The sequence below is a fragment of the Pan paniscus genome, chromosome 16 (genome assembly GCF_029289425.2).
Source record: "Pan paniscus chromosome 16, NHGRI_mPanPan1-v2.0_pri, whole genome shotgun sequence".
NCBI classification, from domain to species: domain Eukaryota; kingdom Metazoa; phylum Chordata; class Mammalia; order Primates; family Hominidae; genus Pan; species Pan paniscus.
The window spans coordinates 46,741,397-46,766,582 of NC_073265.2; the positions used below are offsets into that span (position 1 = coordinate 46,741,397).

General features: G+C 42.0%; 1 protein-coding gene and 1 pseudogene across 7 annotated transcripts in view; both read left to right on the forward strand.

Annotated features, from left to right (window-relative positions):
• Positions 1-25,186, forward strand: part of CGNL1 (cingulin like 1) — a 174,038-nt gene that overhangs the window by 103,139 nt on the left and 45,713 nt on the right. The window lies entirely within an intron of this gene.
• On the forward strand, positions 8,811-20,409 carry LOC106633828 (2-iminobutanoate/2-iminopropanoate deaminase-like; annotated as a pseudogene).

A 25,186-nucleotide genomic window follows, 5' to 3' on the forward strand; every position in this document is an offset into this window, starting at 1 on the left:
ATGAGGTACAGGGGAGGCAGGAAGGAGAAAAGTGCAAAGGGAGAGTGAGAAGATGGGAGGTGGTGTGGAGAGGAAGCAGGGAAGCTGGTAGCACCAAGAAGTGAAAGAGGAGTTTGACCTAAATATCTAGAGGATAAAGGGGGAAAAGGTGAGTCTGAAAGGTGTGAGAGGGTGACAGCAAAGGATGGAGGAGAAGCCGTGAGCTACATATTATGCCAGGTGAGATTTCTGCTCCAGGAATTTTGGCTCACGGTTATCCCAAAGAGCTGTGGCAGCAAGTGTTGGTTTTATTGCAGTATTAGCAGTATGTGGTTACTAAATAAGTGACTTTTGAAATAAAGTGTGAACTGTGAGACTCTAGAAGAGGATAAATGAAACTTTTGTCACCTGAGATGGGTAATTTTTATACCTCTTATTTCTAGGGTCTCTCTGTCCACAGCATTGAGCATGGGTATGAAAATATGCATTGAGGCCAGGAGCTCACGCCTGTAATCTTAGCACTTTGGGAGGTCGAGGTGGGTGGATCACCTGAGGTCAGGAGTTTGAGACCAGCCTGGCCAACATAGTAAGACCCTGTCTCTACTTAAAATACAAAGAAATTCGTTGGGTGTGGTGGTGTACGTTTGTAATCCCAGCTACTTGGGACGGTGAGGCAGGAGAATTGCTTGAACTCAGGAGGCGGAGGTTGCAGTGAGCTGAGATCCTGCCATTGCACTCCAGCCTGGACAACAGAGTGAGATTCTGTCTCAAAAAAAGAAAAAAAGAAAGAAAATATGCACTGAATGTAATACTTTAAAAAGTTACAACTATCATTTGTCTGTGGGGGAAAATACCATAGTCCAGTTAGTTGTAGCTGTCTCTGGTGGTCTTTGGGCAGGAGTTTGAAGAGATCATTGGAAAGACATCAGAAGAATTTAAATGACCCATATCCCATCTTTCAGAATGAAACTAATATTCATTAAAAAAAATTGTATGCTCTGGCTGAGAATTTATACAGCCTTCTAAAGAGGAGACAGATATGCTTTTGGTTTCCAGTGATCAGTCTGTGAACTTGGGGCATTACTCAGTGGATCTGGAACCTTCTTACTCTTACCAGTTGGTTTAGGCCATCCCCCTTCCTCTTGAAACCAACTTTGTTTGATATGTCATTGTAGATTTTCTATTATTTCCCCCAAATCATTCCTTAATGAACAGTACACCTTAAATGCCTTCTCTTTGTATCCAGAAATTATCAGCTCAACCAATAAATAGTATGTTTGTTAGTCAAGCCAGTGATCCAGGAAAGACCTGAGTTTTTTTGTTTTTTTTTTAAAGATGGGCAAAGTTTAAAAAAGAATTTTTAAAAAATCAAACGTTTTGAGATAATTATAAATTTATATGCAATTGTAAAAAAAAAATACAGCTAGATGCCATATACCCTTTATCCTGTTTCCCCCAAATGTAATGTATTGCAAATTATAGTACAATAGCATGACCAGGATACTGACATTGATACAGCTAAGATATAGAACATTTACATCACTCCCCGCATTCTTCATGTTGTCCTTTTATAGCCATGCCATCTCGCTTTCCCTCCCATCCCTCCTTGACCCAACTACTGTGCTTTTCTCTGGTTTTTAAATTTTATTGTTTCCAGAATGGTATATAGATGGAATCATACAGAATGTAACCTTTTGGAATTGGCTTTTTTCTCTCAGCATTGTTCTCTGGAGATTCCTCCAAGCTGCTGCATGTATCAACAGGTTCTTCCCTTTTTATTGCTCAGTGGTATTCTATAGTATAGATGCACCACCGTTTGTTCAACCATTCACTCATTGAAGGACTTAGGAGATGTTTCTCGTTTTGTACTATTATAATAAAGCTTCTATGAACACAGCTTTTTGTGTGAATATGTTTTAATTTTTTTCTGGGATAAATAGGAGTGTGAATATGTTTTAATTTTTTTCTGGGATAAATATCTAGGAGTGTGAATGTGATTTAATTTTTTTCTGAGATAAATATCTAGGAGTGCAATTGCTAGGGTGAATGGTAATTACATGTTTAGCTTTTAAAGAACCTGCAAAACTACTCTCCAGAATGGCTGCACCATTTTGCATTCCCAACAGCAATGTATGAGTGACCCAGTTTCTCTGAATTGTTCCCAGCATTTGGCATTGTCAATATGTTGTATTTTAGCCATTCTGATAGGTATATGTGATATTATATTGTGGTTTTACGCAGTTTTCTAATGGCCAATCATGTTGAATGTCATTTCATGTGCTCTTTTGCCACGTATATCCTCTTTGGTGAAATATCTATTCATGTCTTTTGCCCATTTCCTAATTGGATTGTTTGGGGTTTGTTTTTTTTTAAACTGTTGAGTTTTGGAAATTTTTTGTGTATTCTAGATATGAGCACTTTGTCAAATATGTGGTTTGTAAAGACATTCTTCCAATCTCTAGTAAAACAAAACTAAACAAAACAAAACAAAACAAAATACCTTTTTAACAAGGTCTTTGAAAGGTACAAGTCTTTAGTTTTGATGAAGTCCAATTTAGTTTTTCCTTCTATGGATTGTGCTTTTGGTGTCAAGTCTAAGAATTATTTTCCTACCTTAGATCCCAGAGATTTTCTTCTGTGTTTTTGTTTTCTAAAGGTTTCTTAGTTTTGCATTTTACATTTAAGCTCACAGTCCATTTTGAGTTAAATTTTGTGTAAGGTGGAAGTTTAGTTTGAGGTTTATTTATTTTGCCTGTGAATATCCAGTTGCTCCAGCGCCATTTGTTGAGAGGGTTATTCTTCCTGCAATAATTGCTTTTGAACCTCTGTAAAAGTGGGTTGGGCATTTTTGTGTTAATTTCTGGGCTCTCTATTCTGTTTCATTGACCTGTGTGTCTATCCCTCTACCAATATCACATAGTTTTGATGACTGTGGCTATATTATGTCTTAAAATCTGGTAGACTGAATCTTCCACTTTATTCTTTTTTAAAATTGTTTTAGCTATTCTAGTTACTTTACCTTTTCTTTTCTTTTCTCTTTTTTTTTTTTTTTTTTTGAGATGGACTTTCACTCTTGTTGCCCAGACTGGAGTGCAATGGCATGATCTCTGCTCACTGCAACCTCTGCCTTCCAGGTTCAAGCAGTTCTTCTGCCTCAACTTCCCAAGTAGCTGGGATTACAGGCAGCCGCCACCTCGCCTGGCTAATTTTTTTGTATTTTTAATAGAGACAGGGCTTCACCACATTGCCCAGGCTGATCTTGAACTCTTGACCTCAGGTGGTCCGCCCACCTCGGCCTCCTAAAGTGCTGGGATTATAGGAGTGAGCCACTGCGCCTGGCCTACCTTTTCATATAAATGTTAGAATTACCTTGTCTGTATCTATACAAATTTTGCTGAAGTTTTGATAGGTTGAGTATGACTATGTTGAGTATTCCAGTCCATGTACATGGTCTAAGTAAATCTCCATTTATTTAGATGTTCACTGCTTTCATCATTTGATTTTGTATTTTCAAGCATACAAGTCCTGTATGTGTTGTGCTAGACTTATACCTAAGGGTTTAATGTTTTTGAGTGATTATAAATGGTATATTTTTACATTTTAGTATCCTTCTGTTCATTGCTAGCATACAGAAATGCATTTGTATGTTTTTATTTATGTTTATTTTATATCAGGACCTTTCTTTCTTTACCTTGCTGAAATCACATATTCTACAAAGTTTTTGTTGTTGTTGTTGTTGTTGTTGTGACAGGGAGGTGATAGATTCCTTGGGATTTTTTATATAGACAATCATGTCATCTGCAAACAGGGACAGTTTTATTTCTTGCTTTCTGATCCTTTCTGATTTATATACCTTTTGCTTCTTATTTCCTGCCTTATTATGCAGGCTAGAAGCTCCAATACTATGTTGAATCAGAGTGGCGGGAGCAGGTATCCCAGCCTTAGTCTCAGTCTTAGGGGGAGGTATTCAGTTTCTTACTATAAATATACTGTTAATTATAGATCTTTTGTGAATTGGAAGCTCTTTAGTTGAGAATGTTCCTCTCTATTCATAATTTGTTTGGAGCTTAAAGAAAGTTTAAATCATGAATGGATTTTGAGTTTTGTTAAATGCTTTCTCTGCATTTATTGATATGATCATGTGATTTTTCTCTCCTGATTTTAAACTATCAAACCAGCCTAGCATTCCTGGAATAAACTTCACTTGATCCTACTGTATAATTCTTTTATAAATTGCTGGCTTTTATTTGCTTGTATTTTGTTAAGGATTCTTGTGTCTATATTAATGAAATATATTGGCTTGTAGTCCTTTTTTCATATTTTCCTTTCTTTTAGGGTACTATTTGGATTTTGATATTGAATAATACTGACATCATTAAATGAGTTGAGAAGGATTTCTTCCTCTTCTATTTTCTGGAAGAGATTGTGTAGAATTGATGTTTATTCTTTTTTAAACACTAGGTAGAATTCTCCACTGAAACCAGTTATACCTGGACATTTCTTTTGGGGGAGTTTTAAAATATGAATTCAGTTTCCTTAATAGTTATGAGGCTATTCAAATTATTATATTTAATATCGCATAAGTTGTGGTAGTTTGTACTTTTTAAGGAATTGGTCCATTTCATCTAAGTTGTCAGATGTGTGTTGAGTCGTTTATAGATGTCTGCAGGGTCTGTGGTAATATATCTTGTTTAATTTCTGATATTGGTAATTTGTATTTTATCCTTTTTTTCTTTGTCAGTCTTACCAGAAGTTTGTCAATCTTACTGATTTTTTTTGTTAACATTTGATTAGTGCTTTTTAGATTTTTTATTTTTTATTTTACTTTAAGTTCTGGGATACATGTGCTGAACGTGCAGGTTTGTTACACAGGTATACATGTGCCATGGTGGTTTGCTGCACCTATCAAACCATCATCTAGGTTTTAAGCCCCGCATGCATTAGGTATTTCTTCTAATGAGCTTCTTCCCCTTACCCCCCAATCCACTGACAGGCCCCGGTGTGTGATGTTCCCCTCCCTGTGTTCTCATTGTTCAACTCCCACTTATGAGTGAGAACATGCAGTGTTTGGTTTTCTGTTCCTGTGTTAGTTTGCTGAGGATGATGGTTTCCAGCTTCATCCATGTCCCTGCAAAGGACATGAACTCATTCTTTTAAAAGAATCAGTTTTTCGTTTCATTGGGTTTTTTTTTTTCTATTTTTTTTAATGTTTTCAGTTTCATTGATTTCTGTTCTTTATTATTTCTTTCCTTCTGCTTGCTTTGGATTTATATTGCTCTTCTTTTTCCAGATTCTTGAGGTAGGAGCTTCGATTATTGGATTCAGACTTCCTTTTTTCTAGTATCAACATTTAATGCCATATATTTTATTTTAATTTCCATTCAGGTCAGTGTGTGTTTAAAAAAAAATTTTCTTGAGGCTTGCTCTTTGACCCATGGATTACTTAGAAGTGTGTTGTTTAATTTCTAAGTGCTTGGGTGTTTGCCTGTTGTCTAGTTCGAGTCCATTTTGGTTAGAAAACCAGTCTGTATGATTTCAGTCCTTTTACATTTGTTGAGGTTTGTTTTATGGCTCAGGATATGGTTTATCTTGGTATATATTCTTGAAAAGATTGTATATTTTGCTAGAAAGAGATTTCAAAAATAGTAAATATGAATCAACCTGAAGGATAAAAATAAGTGATTTTTCTTTCCTTTGGCAATAGAAATATTGTTACTAGTTGGACAAGTTATCTTTATTCACAGCCTGAGTTATACAAAAAATAGAAATACATCCTTTTTGATGGTTTACAAATCTAATTATATTTTCATGTTAAAAGTAAGTAGTGGAGGATATGTGAAGTGTCATAGTATTTGCCACAGAGGCTTTTTCCCATTCAAATTGTAATTGTGTGGAATTTTTTATTTTGTAGTTGCTTTAGTAAAAAGAAATGATAGAAAAAGCTTGCTTTAAATTAAATTGAACAATGCATAAGAGTATAGGGTAGAAGAAAACATATTTTGGATCATACTTTTGACACCACCTTTTTCCTCTCTCACAATGCATTTGGAGGATCTTTTCAGATAGACGTACATAGAATGTCCTGTATGCCATTCTTTGATGGCAGCAGCACAGCTCTCCGGATGCTGATTTAAAAGGAGTTTAGCCACCTGCCATTTCTTTCTTCTGGTGCCCCGTCTCACTAACCTCTCCTAATAGTCTAGCATTGGCCTCTAGAGAAATTCAAAGGTCTGCCAAGGTAAGTCAGCAAACCAGTCAAGGGCCAGGAAGTCAGGAATGTGTGAGTAGCTGAGTCAGGGGTCTGGAATCAGAAGTGAGGGTGAGTCAGGAGCAGGGCCCGGGCTGACTCAGGCAGACTGAGGTGGTGACCTGTGGAATCAGCTGCCTTATTGGTGCTCCAGGGCAGGGGCAGGCTCACCATGCTGAGGCCTGAAACTTCACCTCTTTCAGGGATCAGCTAATAGATGTGGTCAAGGAATTTGGTCCCAGTCAACCTTCCCTGCTTCTCCTGTGTTAGGTCATCTGTCAGAAAATGTTAACCAAACTTTAGGGCCACATGACTTTGTTTCTCTTTGTGGAAATGGGAATGATATCACTGCAAAGAGTCAGGGAAGAGGTCATGGGGGGAAAGGAAGAGGGGGTCAAATAAATCAGCGAGAAAGAGAGAAACAGAGTCGGAAAGCCAGACAGATACTGGGCACTTCTGCAAGAGTTATAAACTGTTCTTATCAGCAAGTCTGGTCCATTCTGTCACTCATATGAGTCTGTCCAGTCTTCCTCTCTCTTATTCCCAAAATTTTAGCCTTTTAACTGAAGTCCCTCCTCACAGCTGTGGATTGATTGGAGAGAATGAGTGAGAATAGCTTGTCAAGGGTGACCTTCAGCTTTTACGTTAGGTGACTGGTGAATATTGGAGGCATTGAGAAGGACCAGAGGAGGTCCACGTCTTGGAGTGGTAAGTGGGATGAGGACTTCCATTTTGTGCATGTTGAATCTGACCGTGTTGAGTTTGAGGCATCTGTGGGACATCCGAAGAGGGGTATCTGGCACAAGAGAAAGCCTAGGCTGAAGCTACTGATTTTGGTTGGGCCCAACAGGTGCTTGCAATAGTTGCATGCTCCTAAGGGGGAGGCTGTTTGCATTCTGTCCTTGTTTTATATTTCCATTGGGAGTGGTGTTTTAGAACTTCTTACAGATGTCACAATAATTGTAGACCTGGCCCTACCAGCCATGCTTGAGGTATTATGTAGATTATCTACTTCTTTGCTGCTAGTTTTCCCAGCCCAGTTCAACTATTTCCTGATGCAAGTGAAGCTTTTAAGTGTACAAACTTAAAATACCTTTATTACCAGTGCAACCACACTAAACTCTAATTGCCCAGCAACTAGAAAGACTAGGATTAGACAGTTTATTGTATGTGTGCATTTTGATGGAGGGAAGAGATGAATATTTGCAAATTCATATTATGAAGAACGAGAGTACTTCTCCTTGGGAGATGGGTTTTTCCAAGATGGTAAATGAGTTGCAAAGAACAACTTTTTCTTTCTTTTCTTGAGCTTATTCAACTTTTTTTTTAAAGCTTATTTTGACTTCAGCCAACATTACTTATTTTCAGGTATACAGAGTCAAAAAAAGGTAAAAGAGGAGGATTGGTTTATTGCTGTTTTTCTGGGCAAAAGTGATACTTAGTGGGACCATTTGGCCAGTACTGACATACTGGGTTAGGATACATATTTTCTCAAAAGCATTTTGAGGAATTCTTAAGGGTTGGCATTCTCTGATATTGGTAATAATATAAGTGTCATTGGTTGTTACCAAATGAATCTATATACTCAGATTTTCCTTTTGTTCAGGTTATTTTATATTTTAAAAAGATCCATGTTGAGGCAGATATTTATACAGAACCAAGTGATTAGAATTGTGATGAGTTGCTAGCTTTGTAGATTGTGCTGTTATTGAGAACATTGCCTTTACTAGTTTTTTACTTCTCTTAATGTGCAGATCTGCGAAACAGAGTTGCTGTAAAAGTTCAAATGCTGCCAGATAGGCTAAGTGGGGAGAAAAAAACCTTTAGATTACCTCTCTCAAAGAGAGTCACCAATATTCTACAGTCTCTGGATATAGTTTTCGAGTATACAGAGGGTACAAGGTTTTGCATGGACAGACGTTTTCATTTCTTTGGCGTGTATACCTGGGAGTAGAGTTGCTGGGTCATAAAATAACTGAGGAATTCCCAAAATGTTTTCCAAAGTGACAGAACCATTTTTCATTCCCCTAGTAATCCCTGAGGGTCTTCATTTCTCCACATCCTCTCCCACACTTGTTATTATCTGCCTTTTTTATGATAGCCATGTTCGTGGGTGTGAAATGGTATTTCATCGTGGCTTTGATTTGCATTTCTCTGATAACTAATGATATCAAGTATCTTTTCATGTGCTTGTTGGCCGTTTATATGTCTTCTTTGGAGAGCTATCTGTTCAGATTATCTGCCTATTTTAAAATTGGGTTGTCTTTTTATTATTGAGTTGTAATGGTTCTTTATATATTCTGGATATCAGTCTCTTAGTACATATTTAATTTGCAAAATTTTCTCCCCTTCTTTGGATTGTCTTTTCACTTTTTAAATGCTATCCTTTGAAGCGCAAAGATTTTTAATTTTCATGATGTCCAGTTTACTTTTTTTTCTGTTGGTACTTGTGTCGTATCTAAGAAACCATTTCCTCATCCAAGGTCATGAGGACCTTCTCTTCTTCTGCAGTCGAGTGAGAAGTGAGCAGAACTGGTGTAGGGACTGCTTCTCCCGAAGGGGGTGCAAGAGAGAAGACTTAGCCATGTCATCCTTGATCAGAAAGGTGATCAACACTGAGAAAGCCCAAGGGTACACTGGTCCCTTCAGTCAAGCTGCGTTAGTTGATGGGATCCTTTACATTTCAGGAGAGCTAGGCATGAACCTTTCGAGTGCACAGCTTGTGCCAAGAGTGGGTAACAGAAGAAGCTAAACAGGCCCTTAAGAACATGGGTGATATTTTGAAAGCTGCAGGCTGTGACTTCACTAATGTGGTAAAAACAACTGTTTGGCTAGCTGACACAAATGACTTCAGGGCTGTCAATGTAATCTACAAACAGTATTTTAAGAGTGGTTTTTCTACTAGAGCTGCTTACCATGTTGCTGCTTTACCCAAAGGAGGCCAGGTTGAAATTGAAGCAGTAGCTGTTCAAGGACCTCTCACAACAGCCTGTCTATAAGTGGGCCCAGTGCTGTCTAGTCCGGAATTTTTAACGTCTTCATTGTCACAGTTGATATAACATCTTAATTAACATCTTGATTTTTATAATTGATGAAAAGTGTAAGTTTGACTAAAGTATCCAAAGTTATGGAAATACTATATAATAGAATTAAACATGAATTGAAGATTAGATGGTGAATCCAGTTACTGATGTTACAAATTACACTTATGCACACCCGTATCACTGAATGTAGGAAAGAGATACTCATTACATAGTTACTCAAATAACAGGGAAATAACATGTAGGAAAGATGAGTTGTTGTTCCTGAGAAATAATCAAGAGCATACCTAATTCCAATAAATTGAGTGATGTCATATATTTAGTTATCATGTCAGGTATGTGATTCTGGTAATTCTGCTTTTACTAGTTTAAAATTAAAATATTTAAATTTGAATGGTAGGGGTAAAGAAATAGAAAATGGACCAAAACTTTATATAGATAATATTTTTCTAATGGATAGAAAATAGACATGCAGATTTAAGATTTACTCTTTTTCTAAGAATTTAATAGTTTTAGCTCTTACATTTAAGTCTATGACTCATTTTGAATTAAATTTTGAACATAGTATGAGGTAGGAGTCTATTTTATTCTTTTGCATGTAGATATTAGTTGTCCCATCACTGTTGGTTGAAGAGACGATTCTTGCCTCATTGAATTGTCTTAGCACTATTCTGTTCCTCTTAAGTTTTATTTTCCAGGCTTCCTACCATTCAAGTGGTTTCCCAGACATTAGTTTTGGTGCTGAAGCTTGGATATTAAAGCATCTGCTCAAAAGAGACTGTTTAGACCAGAAGTGACTGAGATACTACTAACTATTAAGTTCAAGTTAGGGTTACTGCCATTGTAGGTAGATGAGAGGTTGTGAGAGAAATTAGAGAGATTGTGAGGAAAATTAAGCTGTTACTAGAAAAATAAAAACAGTAGCGTTTTCTCTGGATGTCTGGAGGTTGGGGAAGCATATTTTCAACCCTGCTTTGTGTGCAGCCTTACTGATGGTAACTTGGTCACCTGGAGAGATTTCGTGACAGACACAATTTCTCTACTGTAGACTGGACTTTTACACATGGACAACAGTAGTTACTTGAAATAGTGAAAAAAAATGAAAATAAGCAATAAAAATCAGGAATTCTCATAGTGGCTGTGTTACTCTGCTATTAAAAAGCTGTGTAACCTCAGGCAACTGCTCCAACCTTGCTTTATCTTATATTAAATGGGGATACTGGATTTATGACCTCTGGCGCTCTCTGGCATTAAAGTTCTATGACGTTGATGCATTTGAAGATGATGTTAACGTGGGCAGGCTTTGATGTTTAGAAACCACATTATAAAAACCTACCTAGCAGTGCCAGAAAGTAAGGAAGTGCTCCAAACACATACACACACACGCATACACGCGTGTGCGTGCACTCACATTGATGAGGTATGGCACAGGGACACAGGAACGAAATACAGAAGCTGCCAGTGGCCAAAGTCACAAAATAAGGTAGTATTGGATTATGACCCCAAAATAAAATAAATGCTCATGGTGTTCACACTGATGTAACAAGTAATTGAATACATAAATGGGGAATAATAGAGGACTCTACCTTCTGGAAGAGTTCCAAATAATTTATTTAGATATATTGCCTTCAAGTAGGTAGGGGCTCACACCCCACTCTTGAAGTTGGGCTGCACATAGTGAATTCCTTCCAGAGTGTACAGGATGAAGTGGGGGAGAAAAGAGTCACTTTTTCTGGTGGGTTGGGGAGTCAGTAGAGAAACCTGATAAACATTACGTCAGCCACGTGATCAATTTCAGCATCAATCACATTGATAGTATATACCCTTGATATGATATGCTGAAAATGACACTTTACCTTCATGGTCTTTCTACCCCAAACATCAGACAAATTCCAACTGAGGAACATCCTGCAAATATACCTTGTGCAGTACTCCTCAAACTGTTACAGTCATCAAAACCAGGGAGTCTGAGGAGCCGTCACAGCCAAGAGGAGCCTGAGGAGCTATGATGACTGAATGTGATGTGGTATCCTGAATGGGATCAAGAGTCAGAAAAGGATGTTAGGTAAAAACTAAGGAAAGCTGAATAAAGTATGGACTTTGGTTAATAATAATAGATCAGGATTAGTTCATTCATTATGACACATGTACCATGTTCGTGTAAGATGCAGTAACAGGGGAAGCCGAGTGTGGGATGAAAGGGAATTTTGTATTATTTTAGCAGTTTTTCTATAATCTAAAGCTTTTCTATAGATAATTTTTCGTTTAGAAAAACCTACCTGGGGGAATATTCTAACACCCAGTTTGGTGCCTCTTCTGTGAAGTCATCGTCAAGCAGCCTCCTTCCCACAGTGCCACTGCTTTCTCCGTGGCACCAGTTGCATCTCTGTTCTGCCACTGGCACTGCAGTTAACTTCCTCTCTTGTCTGCCCTGCAAGGCTGTGAGCTCCTCATTCATCTTTATGCACAGCTTCTGGCACACAAGACCCACTCACATGTTTGTTAGCTGATACAATGAAAGAATGAGCCCTAGAACATATGTTTCCTGAATCCACTACATGTACCACTTTTTGCTTTGAGTCCCTGTACTCGAAGATGCTCACATTGTAGCTAAGAGGCAGAATAGTAACGGGATAATGATGCCCATGATGTAGGAAGAACAGATGAATCTCCGTTATAGAAGAGTTCCAAATAATTTAGGAAGAGAAAGAAATGCCTACTCTCTCTACTTTAGAGAACAGCATAAGTTTTGCAATGAGAATGTGTCAGAAAAGTGCTTTAAAAATATGTTCATCCCAAGAAAGATGCAAATAGTACTGGGACCAACTCCCCTCCTCCTCCTCCTTCCTGCAAATATACCTGGCCCAGTATATGTAACTCCTGAAACTGTTACGGTCATCAAAACCAGGGAAAGTCTGAGGAGCTGTCACAGCCAAGAGGAGCCTGAGGAGCAATGATGACTGAATGTAATGTGGTATCCTGAATGGGATCAAGAGCTGGAAAAGGACGTTAGGTAAAAACTAAGGAAAGCTCACTTCCAGGTATTTCCAGTCAGAGACTTTATTACTTCATTTAAGGCTTTTAGTCTTTGAAATCCTCAGGTATGATGACTTATCTGGAGGCATACACTTGATTTATCAACTAAAGCCTTAGGTTTCTGACTCTGGTGAAGGCAGAACCTGGAGACCTGGCAATAGGAGGCACATCTTAAGGGAGGTTAGAGGATCTGATCAGTTCATTGATCCTAGAAATTGAGGTTCAAAAGATGAGGTGGGCCTAACTTGATTCATTTCCTCAGAGGCATCACACACATTTCAGGACTACACTCCAATCCTACCTAATAACAGTGTACAGATTAAGGAGTGCTAGGTTCTCATTTGCAAGGAAACTTTGTGAGCAATAGATTTGCAACTTTGTTTATACATTGACATTTTTCATAGGTTGAATCTGAGAATACTTACAAGAGCACATAGAGTAAAATAAAAAAGATATTTCTAAAAGATCATAGGAAATATAAATGTAAATAGAATCAATTCTGGGGATAGTGAGGACAAATAGAACCCAGCTGTGTAGTCCAATAATCTTGAAGGTGAATTAGAGATGTAGTCCTGAGACTTCTGGCAAAGTGAAAAAGGAAACACGATCAACTTCATGACTTTTGTTGTCCATAAGGAAAAAAAAAACCCAAAACATTTCCTCAGGGGAATTAAAGCTTCCCTTGACATATAATGCTGGAAGTTATACCCAAGTTTCCTTGCTAGCCTGGGGACCTGGGGACCCATGAGCAGAGAGAGGAGGTAGATGCTGAGATCCAGGCATGCACACTGTCAACTCTACATGCCTCAGGCCCACACATCACTGAAGAAGAAACAATCATTGTCCCAGAGTCTTGAATACGCCATCAGGTATGGGCATTTTATTTCCAGATTTTACTTCCTTACTGTGAAGTATGAGATAACATCTGTCCTTCTGCACGTGGGATAAGGGGACGAGTCTAGCTGCTAAATGTGAGTGTATGAGTATGATTCTGAGGTCTGGTTTGATACCAGGAGTTAATAAGATAAAGAACATAATAAATACATTAGACCAGTATTAGTACTTTAGATAGTGAGTTTATGATTTCAAATTTGCAGTGAAGTTAATGCTGGTAAAGTTGAATCATATTGATCCTCTTGCCTTTCTTTTGAAAATATTAAAATTTAAGTAAGAGCTGAAGAAGATGATCCTTACAAGTCTGCAGTCATTCAGAATTACTCCAATTGTGCTCTCTTCTTTTGACAGGGTTACTAGGCAAGGAGATTTGGGCCACAGACAGATTTTGGAAGGAGCTTTCTAGTGATGGATGACAGAACTCTTGGTCCTGTCATGTTAACTTGTTTTTCATGACATAAAGACACAGAAAGCATGCTTATCAAGACTGTACGTGACCCAAAGCAGGCAGAGACAGCCCAAGTACAAAATGGCAGAACCAAGATTCACAATGATCTCAATGGTCAGAAACAAGGGATTAAAAATCAACTTGATTAAACTGAAAAGAGATACATGATATCTGCTGTTTCTTTTTCTTTCAGTTTTGGGGATTAACTATAGAATGAAGACCCATGAGTTAGTAGGACTTCTGGATGATCATAAGCTCCACTCCCTGGCAGCAGCACAGATACACTCATGTGTATAAGTAAACATGCTATCAAGTTTTAGAAACCTTTGAAGTGCCATTTAGTGGATTTAGTGAGATTGCATATTCTCAGATTCGATGCTCTTCTTTCCATCTGCTATGGTTATAATAGGTGCATAGTTACTTTCCACAATCAGAGGTTTTCAACAAATAACAAGTAGTTATGGAGCTCCAATTGTATATATGACATTTGTCCAGGTACTGGAGCTAAGAAGATAAGCAAGACATAGTCCAGATCCCCAAGAGAACCAGGCATCTCTCCTAAATATGTGTAGATGAGGGATGGATTCATGTACCACATTTGTAACCCCCAGTACCTAGAAGAATGAGATAGGCAATAAGTGCTCAGAGAGAGATTTGAAAACACTGATGGGGGTATGAACCTGAAAATCACTTAAAAAATAAATCTGCAAAGCAAGGGATGTAGGCTCCAAAGACCGTCATTTTTATATGCCTGTGTTCTTGCCATTTAAAAAGTTTTACATTTATAGGTTCATCTAGTGACTTACTGTTCTCAAGGCATAGCCATCAAATGAATATTTCTAACTGGATAGTGTGTGAGTGGGGAGGGGTTGAGAAGGATCTGTATTCTGAAATGGAGGCCAAGAAGCTTTGTTTATGATGGAAGTACAGAGGTGGAATTCTTGTTCTCTTCTACGTGTCTCTAGGACCCTCCTGTGGTTCTGTTGAAATCCAGGCTGTGAAAGAGTCCACCTCTGCCACCACCCTTTTTCTTTGTTCCTTTTTTCTCCTCTGCACCTGGATTCAGCATTTAACACCCTTCATTTATGAGCAACTTATAATAAACTACTCATATGTGATTAAGCCATTAAAAATAGAAGTAGAAAACGTAAAAGCAGGAGGAGAGATGGATTTTGTTTTGGGAATCGGCCCAATCCCATGAACTTTCTGTTCTTTCTGTTTGGGGCTAAATGGTCCTGATTCTTCATTTCAGACTAATTGCAAACTGGTGTGCATTACATTTTCCATCCCAGAACAACTGGATTATGGCTTTCTGTTCATTCCTGAACTCTAGCCACTTGCAATGGTGCACAGTGTTCAGCTGGCATCTCATCCAGCAGATTTTGGCCAAGGGTGTTCCCTGGAAACTCGAGTGTCTAGGCATGAGCTCAGACACTGGCGTGTTTGCCATCCCTCTAAATGTCTCCATGTGCTTCACGTATAATTCTAACTGTAAAGCCAGAAGGTAGCTCCTCTTCTCTGCATGCAATAGCTTTCTCATTGCTCCTGTCTTAGGGATTTATCACTCATTCCTTGTATGACAGGAACCGTGAAGATTGTTTTCATCACCTCTACTGGAAATGGCTTGAATGAAGGTCTTTTAAAAATCTTTCTTTACATCCTTCTGGGGGCTTTACAGGGTAGAGGATCAGTTCATATAACTTGGCTATACCCTGTGGGTCCTTAAACCATGATGCTTCCTGTAGCTTTTACAGGAAGCATTTCCTGTGAAATCTCTGAAATAGTTTTCGTGTGTAACTTAGAAACCAGCTGTCAGCAACTCATTTGCATGGTATCATCAGTACCCTTCTTGCTTTCTCAGTCAGCTCATTTACCACCATGCCTTCCAGTTGGTGTTGGTCTCATTACCGGCATCTTGGTGGATTGTAAGATGCAGTGACTCTGGAACCTCTGCCAGCTCTGAGACCTCGAGGTGGCATTGAGCTGTCTTGTGGGAAGGCCTCCCTTCTGTGTCAAGTATTCCTCATGGTTGTTACCAGCTTGTTTCTTTAAAATCAAATGTCTTGTAAAATGTGAATTTCTGGTTTTATACCTGCAATGATTCAAAAACAGCCTTTGTTTGCCCTTTTGACCTAGGAACAGCATTAAAGAGAGAAAGAAAGGATGACAGTAAATAATCAGCCCTAGGGACTCTCCATCTAGGAAAATACAAAGGTTTAGCCACTCTACTGTTTTCAAGCTCTACATATGAGAGCACTGATGAATGATTTTGGGGAGGCACTTATAAGCACCAAGTAAGGGTGTTAAATGAATCCATATTGTCTTGGGAGGTGTTTCACATGACTTGGAGTGTGACCAGCCCTATTTTCCCTGATGTAGATAGACTTTAATAAAGCATTAGGTCCCAGTTCCATTGTAAATTTTGTTAATACCAAGTGAAGGCCAAGGGAATTGGGAAGACATCTATTTTCATGTGAAAACATAACTTTGGAAGCACATAAAGCAAGTAATTGACAAAAAAAAAATGAAAGCATATTTCCAGAAGGCCAAGAATGTCTTGGCAATCCAGATAAATGCTGTTTGTAAAAGCAAAACTGATAACCAGGAATGACTGTGGAATGGAGCCTCATGAACTCCAAGATAAGATAAATGAGTGAAAGACAGGAGGAGGGAAGTGTGTGTTTCCTGGGAAAATGTTCTCAGGGTTATTCTAAAGCTCACTTAGACAGGCTTACCAAGGCGACAAATACGTTAAAAACAAAACAAAACCCTCCAAACAGCCTTAGTTCCTTACTTGTAGGGCCTTAAAACCAAAACGTGACTGTTTCTCAGAAAATCATGGTAATTTTTAACAGAATTACCTATTGAGAAGATCAAGAGTTGTGCTTGACCTGATATTTGGGTTGAGCCCTGCCTTCTACTCTAGGGGTCCCCAGCCCTCAGGCCATGGACCGGTATAGGTCTGTGACCTGTTAGGGACCAGGAACACGAACCCTATTGTTAACTGTGCATGCGAGGGATCTAGGTTGCATTCTCGTTATGAGAATCTGTAGTAACTAATGCCTGATGATCTCAGATGGAATGGTTTAGTCCTGAAACCATCCCTCCCCTCAACCTCCGCCGATCCATGGAAAAATTGTCTTCCCCGAAACTGGTCCCTGGTGCCAAAAAGGTTGGGGACTGCTGCTTTACTCCATTCCAAGTCTGTCTTGTAAAGGAATGATCAAGAAAGAGGTTGGTGGCCTTTCGCTAGTAGTTGGGGTGGTAGGTGGTATATTGTAGAGGATGAAAGCATGAGCCCCGGAGTCAGACTCACATCGAATCCTGGCTGTGTGCCTTGAGTCAGGACACCTCACTGGTTGGAGCCCCTGTTTCCTAATCAATAAAATGAGGATAATTACAGAGCCCAGCACACACAGCACAGTGAGGGTGAAATGAGCCCATACATTCAAGACTTGGTAGTACAGTGTCTGGCCACCAACAGATGGGTGCTGATAGACTCAGAGAGGGGAGAAGGGCCAGGGGCCAGGCACAGCAACTGCTCTGTGGTTGCTGAGTCCGGCAATGCTGAGAAGGATGGCAGTTGCATCCACGTTGTGTGGAAGCAGCACTTCAGCAATCCAAACAGAGCAGCAGACCCCAGGAATGGGAGTCTGACACCCCCGAGGCCCCACATCCTGCTGTGTTTGGTGGTATGGGGATGGCTGGGGACTGATATCCCAGCTGGTGCAGGCCCAGGGATCTTCTGGCAGGTCTCTGTAAGTGCCTGGTGCATCTGGTGACTTCAAACAAAGGGCACCAGTGACAGCGTTGGTCCAACAGGAAAGAAGGCCTTTGGCAATAGGGCCTCTTTGTTTGCTCCTGTGTGTGTGCACCTTGTCTGCCCTGACAGGCGGAACTCACTGTTTGTTTTGTGGAACAAAGAACAGGCCTAGTTAGATTGGAGTGGGAACTGGGGGCAGGTGGGGGGAGCAGGGTGGGGCGGGTGGTGGCAGGGTTCCTGTTGTGACAGCACACTCCAGGAGAAGCGTCTGGCATGTGTCTCTTGGCCTCAGCAGGGGAAAAAGAATAAAGACACATTCTCATGCTTCAACTTTGATCCTGCAAAGTAAAAGTCCGCAGACAAGGGTTTTGAGTGGCCTGAACCTCTTCACTCTCTGCTTCTTATTTAACATAAATAGGAAAATTATTGGAGCTAGCTGCTTACCACAGAATGAGGTGAAAGAGAGGGCTACAGTTTCCAGAAATGCAGCAGTTCCACAGGAATGGAGGGTGTGGGTGGGCCAGGCAGAGGGGCAGGCCCTGCGGAATCTGGAAATGGTGGCTTCAGCTCAGGCCACAGGAGCTGAGCATGTATGCTGTGCAGCAGAGATGCAGGCTTGCACCCATGCACACACAGGCGGCGGCCTGTAGGAGTCCTGCAGGGAAGAAGCCCAGCCGTTGTATAGGGAGGCATTTCTTTCTCACATTAGTGGGCACTTCCATTTTCCTGGTGCCCTCAGTGTCACCCTGAGAAGAGTGTGAAAGACATTCTCTGTACCCTTGAGGATCAGAGGTGGGGATGGTCTAGATGGAAAACAGAATTGAGCAGAAAGCAGCCCGTCCACAGGTACCACACTGTGGCATGTGCTGTTTTTTTTCCATCTGCACTGCCTTTCCCTTCCCTCTGTGTGTGGCACCAAGCACTCTGCAGCTTTACCCGTCTCACCCAAATAGAGTTAAGGCTCCCTCACCTCCTCTTCATAGCATTGGGTTCTTGTCTCCACTATAGAATATATAGTCTTGTGTTGTGCTTTGTTTTTTCACATCAGTTGCTCATACTTAGGTTGATTGGTGAAACAGTTTTTTTTTTTTTTTGGAGACCAGGGTCTCACCCTGTTGCCCAGGCTGGAGTGCAGTAGCTTGATCATGGCTCACTGCAGCCTCAATCTCTCGGGCTCAAGCGATTCTCCCACCTCAGCCTCTCAAGGAGCTTTTGTAATGACAAGGTTTTGCCATGTTGCCCAGGCTGGTCTCAAACCCCTGGGCTTAAGTGATCCATCCACCTTGGCCTCCCAAAGTGCTGGGATTACAGGTATGAGCCCCTGTGCCCAACCTGTTTTTGTTTGTTTGTTTATTTGTTTTTTGTTTGTTTGTTTTTTCTTTTTTTGAGTATTTACTTGTGGCCAGACACTGTATTAAGCCTATGAGCAAAAATGGATGCATGCTGTCTATCCTAAAACGTTTACAGAAAACATAAGAAAAAAATCATACAAGTAAATAAAAATCGCACCCATGACAAGGCTTATGGAGGAGAGGGGCTAGGATTTGACCTCATTTGGGTGGTCAGGGACCATTTCCTTGAGGAGGTGAGGATTGGTAGAGAGGAGGCAGAGTCTTCAGGCAGACATGCAGAGGCCCTGGGGTGGGAGGAAGTATGGTCCAGGAGGAACTTTTTTTTAAAAGCCAGTAGAAGGATGGGGTGGGTGAGGAGGAGGAGTGTGGCGTGAGATGGGGCTGGAAGGGTAGGTAGATGATACAGACATTGGACTGAATTAAGGAGATTTGTTTTTTATTTTTGCGTTTATCCTTAAGAGCGCAAGAAGGCCACTGAAGCATTTGTTGGAGGGTGACATGATCTGATTTGGAATTCAAAATAATTTCTCCTGCCCCAGTGTGTGGGGATGGATTGGAAAGGGCAGAAGAGGGGATGTGGGTAGACCAGCTTGGAGGGTCTTGCTGTTGCCCGGGAAGGAAACGTTGGCAGCTTGGAGTCACATGGCAGTGGTAGAGGTGGAGAAAGGAAGGAAGAGCTGAGATAAACTTGGGAACTCATGAAATAAAGTTAATGGCTTTTTTTTTTTTTTGGAGACGGAGTCTCACTGTGTCACCCAGGCTGTAATGCAGTGGTGTGATCTTGGCTCACTGCAACCTCTGGCTTCCAGGTTCAAGTGATTCTCCTGCCTTGAGTAGCTGGGATTACATGCTTGTGCCACCACACCTGGCTAATTTTTGTATTTTTAGTAGAGGCGGGGTTTCACCATATTGGCCAAGCTGGTCTGAAACTCCTGACCTCAAGTGATCTGCCTGCCTTGGCCTCCCAAAGTGCTGGGATTACAGGCGTGAGCCACCGTACCTGGCCTACATGGCTTTTCTTATTATGTAACTTCTCAGAGCCTTTAATATGTGGGTTAATGTAAATTGTGATTCTCTGAGAAAGGACTCGACCATAAGAATTTTCCACAGTGTGACCCGGCCGCAAATCTTTTTTCAAAGAATCTTCCACAATATTTCATTCCATAGCATACTTCTGGGGAAATACTGCATTACATAATTGATTCTTTTTTGGGTACTTTCTACAGAGAGTTGTAGATATTATACCAAGGTCTGTAATTGGGAATGGGCCTGACCCAGTACAAAGAGGAATGTGTTTGACACAGGGTTTGAATTGAAGCCTTGGGCAGATCAGATGGAATAGGTGGACTGAATTCAATTTAGGAAGGTTTTGGAGGCCAGGCTGACGGGAGTTTGGATGCATTTTGTTGTGTGTTGGGAGTCGTTCTGGGCTCTGAGCTGTGTCATGGTGGAAGTACCATCTTGGCTAGGTCATTCTGGAAGATGCCTGGTAAATGGGTTGGGTGGTGAGGTGTGTATTGGAGTTGGGCAGCCTTGCTTTCTAGCAGTGACTGGATGAGAACCTGGGTGTGGGGAGTGGGAATGGGGAGTGAATCTTTGGGGTTGAGAAGGAAGTGTGAGATGTTTTCCTTCATACCCTTTTCCTTTGGTGGGTGGCCACTGTCAACAGCTGAAAACAAGAGAGGCTCTTCTGTGTTTTTCTGAGGCCAGATAAGCATAAGGAGACCCTTGCAGCCCGTGGGTTCCTGTGCAGCACTGGCAGAGAGGCCGTGTGTTGGGAATGGTGCTGCCATTGTCAGGGAGTGGGAGAGGAATTACTTACGTTAATAGATGAAGCCTGAGGAGGAGGTTAAGTTGGCATCAAGGCCATCAACTTCCCGCCACGGCTGAGATGTCACTGTGTGACTTTGAACAGGCCACTTAACCTCTCCAGGCCCCAGTTTGCTCATCTGGAAAATGAGAGGCTAGAACGAACGTCAGGCCCCTCCTGAGCTGGAATTCCAGCCATCTCGGGGAACTGAACATTGTTAATTAGGGCAATCATTTATCAGGGTCAGCAAGAGCCTGTGCTCCCAGAGAACTATCAGTTTTGTGAAAAATTTGGATTGAGAATGAAGACTTTGGGAAAAAAAAGTGTGGAGTGTTCAATTCACCCATTCCTCTGAAATTCAGGCATCTTTTCTGAGGCAAAGATGTAACAAAGTGAGGCCGACTTTAGCCAGGACAGATTTTTTAGCAATGCAAAGGTAGACAGCATCCTATGAATGAATGAATCGGCTAACTGAATGCTTATTTTAGGAACAGAGGGCGCTAACATTTTATTTTTATGTGAGGTGTTTGGAAGTTGAAGGAATTTTCTCACAGAGACATTGTTATGAATTGAGGCTAGGTTCTCAGGCCAGCTAACAATAGTTGATTTAGCCCATGACACTGCTAAAATAGTGTGTATTAACTATAAAATATAGAATACATGTGTGGTGGGAGAATGCGTGTGTGTGCTTGGGGAGTATCATAGGGTATTAAATACCTAGACACATAAAAACCTCTATCAAGCTGATTAATTCAGTAACCTTGGATCGTGATTGTGCTATGTACCAGGTGCTGGGCTGGGCACAGAGTGGGACGGAGGCCCTGCCCAGAAGGGCTCCTGGTGTGGTTTTCAGCCTGTGGGCTCTCAAGTCTGGCTGCCTGGGTTGGCTCCTGGCTCTGCTGCTTATACCTATGAGCCCCTAAGCAAGTGACTTACCTCTCAGTACCTCAGTTTCCTCACTTAGAAGCAAAGGATTATAACAGTTAATAGTAGTGCCTCCCTCAGCGGGAAGCCGAAGAGAATTCAGTGAGATGACTCATGGAAAGCACATAGCTGGTGTCTGGCATAGACTGAGCACTCAGAAAATCTAGTGATGCCTGCCTAGGCAGAGAGCCCTGTCCTCAGGGGGTGCAACCAGCAACTTACCTGCGGCAATGTGGGGAGTTAGGCTTATTGTCCAGTTCCCCAGGCATAGCCTGGCATGGGATGGGCTGAGAGGTGGAGACGGGGTGTTGGCCATAGAGGGAGAGAAGAAGTGGGGAGCAGGAGGAGGCTAAGGGAAAAGGGTGTTGTCTGATTTTCCCCCAGAAGTCAAGGTACGACTTGCCAGCAAAAGGGATGGGGTTGGGGCAAGAGGTGACCTCTAGGAGCCATCCGAGAGCTGCACAGGAGCCAGAGGGTTATTGGAGGCCCCTAGATGGGGAGGAAAGAGGAAAGGGACTGGCAGCTAAGGAAGAGATGGAAGCAGGAGTGGGACCCCAGCAGCAGTGCCCTGACTGCCACCGTGGATCCTGCAGCGGCACTCACAGGGGGGAAGTTCTGGGAAGGGTCCCATGGGTGTCTGTGTGTCTAGAGGTGGTGGGGACTTCCTTTGGTTGGTAGTCTTTAGTTCAAGCCCCAGGTTTTATCTCTAGCCTCTGTGTGGGGTCTGACTATTCTGTTCTCTGGGAGAATGTTCAGGAGCCTAGAGCAGTTGGTAATCAGGATGCTGATAGGCCCAACTTGCAGGGAGCGTTGTTTTGATTTTGACCCCCATGCTTTGAGAGAAGGCTTGGTACAACCTGCCAGTGAGTGAGGAAGGACCTTGGACAGTTTAGCCTAAGAGGAAAAGAAAGACAGGATGGTATGAGGGTGGGTTTTAAGTTTTTGGAAGGCTCTCGTTTGGAGGAAGGACTCACTAAACCATCCTCAGTTGGTCTCGGTGATACTGTAGGAATGCAGACGTCAGCTCAGTGTGAAGGAGGAGTTTCCATGCCTGAGAGCTGTGGGAAAATGGAAAGGCTTGCTTTGAGAGGCAGTGTGTTTCCAGTGCCCGGGGCAGAGGCTGAATGGCTGCTTATCTTCCAGAGATATGGGGGAAGGTGGAAGGAAGTGTTAGAAATTCAAATTAGGGTTTCAACCTGAGAAAGTTGGTGTCTTAAATAATGCTGATGTTCTGTGACTTTATGAATGGGTAAGATGAATGAAATACAGACCTGTTTTAATTTATCTGGAGAAATGGAAACTTTGGTAGGTCAGAGAGAGGAAATAACCTTTATCTGCCATGCAGATAATCGCAGAGATGGCTATGACCTTAGAGACCTCAGACCAATGTGCTCATGAGCCTGTCTTCAGGCAGTGATTATTTAGATTTCACTTATGAACATGTTGAACTTTCTCTGGGACTTTAAACTCTTTAAAAATGGCACTGTACCTTGTTCAAGTTGTACATTCAGTGACTGTAGATAATCAATGGTGGATACTTCAATCCTTAATTGGATTCTCTTCTCTGACATTTTATAGTCATGGAAATGAGGCTCAGAGAAGTTGTGACTGCCTCAGGTCACATAGACCGACCCAGGGGCTGCCCTGGGACCAAGACACCCACTCCTGCTCAGCCTCCAGTGTTCCTTCTATTTAGTCCACTTTCAGAGGTCCCAGTGCAGTTGGAATATGTCAGTACCAGGCATAGCATTTCATTAAGCTACCGCCTAAGGATGCACCATGTGGGATGCTTTTAGTGTGTGACTAGGGATTTTGTGGCACATGGCAGATTTTCCTAGATGTGAAGTCTATTACTCTGCAGAGCCTCGCTGTAACACCATTAATTGTCAAAGCCAGGGCCAGGCGGGGGCTGCCAGGCTCTCCAGATCCTCAGTAGTTAGGTCAGTAGGAGCCTTGGCAGGGGCCTTCCTCCTACTCCTGATGAGCTGGCCCCAGGGATGGGCCAAGTCTCTGTGACTCATACCCAAGAGGGCTTCTCAAAATCACGAGTCACCTGGGTTGATGTGGGTATCTTAGGGGTCAGGCTGGGGTCCCCAAGGTCAGAGTACCCTGCCAGATGCAGTGCTTGTGGTCCAGTAAATGACAGCAGGTGACCTGGCTAGGGGTGGAGGGAGTGGGACTCTCATCAGATAGGTTCTGGAGGGCAACCTGAAGCTCAGAGTGGACCAGTTGAGGACTGGGCCCCCTTGTGTGTGGGGCAGGAGTTGCAGCTTCATCAGCCTGCGGTGTTCCAGGGCTCGCTCAGGGCAGGCTGGCTAAAGGCTTGGAGTGGAAGGGGTGTGTTATTAATCCATTTTCATGCTGCTGATTAAGACATACCTGAAGCTGGGAAGAAAAAGAGGTTTAGTTGGACTTAGAGTTCCACATGGCTGGGGAGGCCTCAGAATTATGGCAGGAGGCAAAAGGCACATTTTACATGGGGCGGCAGCAAGAGAAAATGAGGAAGATACAAAAGCGGAAACCCCTAATAAACCCATCAGATCTCGTGAGACTTGTTCACTATCACGAGACTAGGATGGGAAAGACTGGCCCCCATGATTCAATTACCTTCCCCTGGGTCCCTCCCACAACACGTGGGGATTCTGGGAGATACAATTCAAATTGAGATTTGGTGGGGACACAGCCAAATCATATCAGGGTGGTATGGGTATTCACGGTTATTGAGCAGCTGCCCCCTGTGCCCTACGTGGCATTGTGCTGAGTACGCTGGGAGTGGCATGGCATTGCTCTTCCAGTTTACAGAGCAGGAAACAGAGCCTCCGGGTTCATTGCTGGTCATTGATGAAAGCAGGGTGATGATGATGATAATGATGATGAGGGTTAGCAGAATCACTCCTGTCTACTCAGTGCACAGTGCACGCCTGGCCACATGCTATGTACTTTACACACATTACATTTCATCCTCACCACCACCCTGTATGTCAGGTACTATCATTGCCCTTTCAAAGTGGAGGAGATTACAGCTCAGTAAAAGGTAGTTGACGGGCTCAGAGTTGCATGGTTGATGGGCGGCTGAGCCAGGATTTAAACTCAAGTCTATCTGACTCTGGGAGCCCAGGCTCTTTCCTTGTTACAGCCCCACTTGTCTTTGGGAATGAAGCTTGTGATGAACTCCAGATTTTGTTTTTAATGGATGTGAGCCAGGTGGGCTGGATCTGCAAGTATAATAGTAGGTCTTTACGTGATGTGATAGGCTAGATGATGTTGCAGTAATAAACAGCCTCCAAAGCTCTGTAGCTTAACGAAGGAAAGCTTACTTCTTGCTCATGCTTCACATCCAGTCATGGCAGGGTTGGAGTTGGTTGCTTTGTTCCTGAGTCCCTGGGGGACCCAGGTGTTGTTGATCTCTGCAGTGGGGTAGGAGGAGGATATGGTAGATCACTAATGGGCTCTTGGAGCTTGTACCTGGACATGTCACCTGCCACTTCTTGCATTTCCTTGGCCAAAGCTAATCACATGGCCACTCCTGACTTCAAGGGGGCAGGGAAGCACATTGCATGTGCCTGGAGGAGAGAAGAACTGGAAATATTAGGTGAACAGCACTAATGACCCTCACAGTGATTCATGGGGCCTGTTTGGTCAGCACCCCAAGATGGTTCCTTTTTAAAACAGATGAGGGCTGGCCCTAGAGC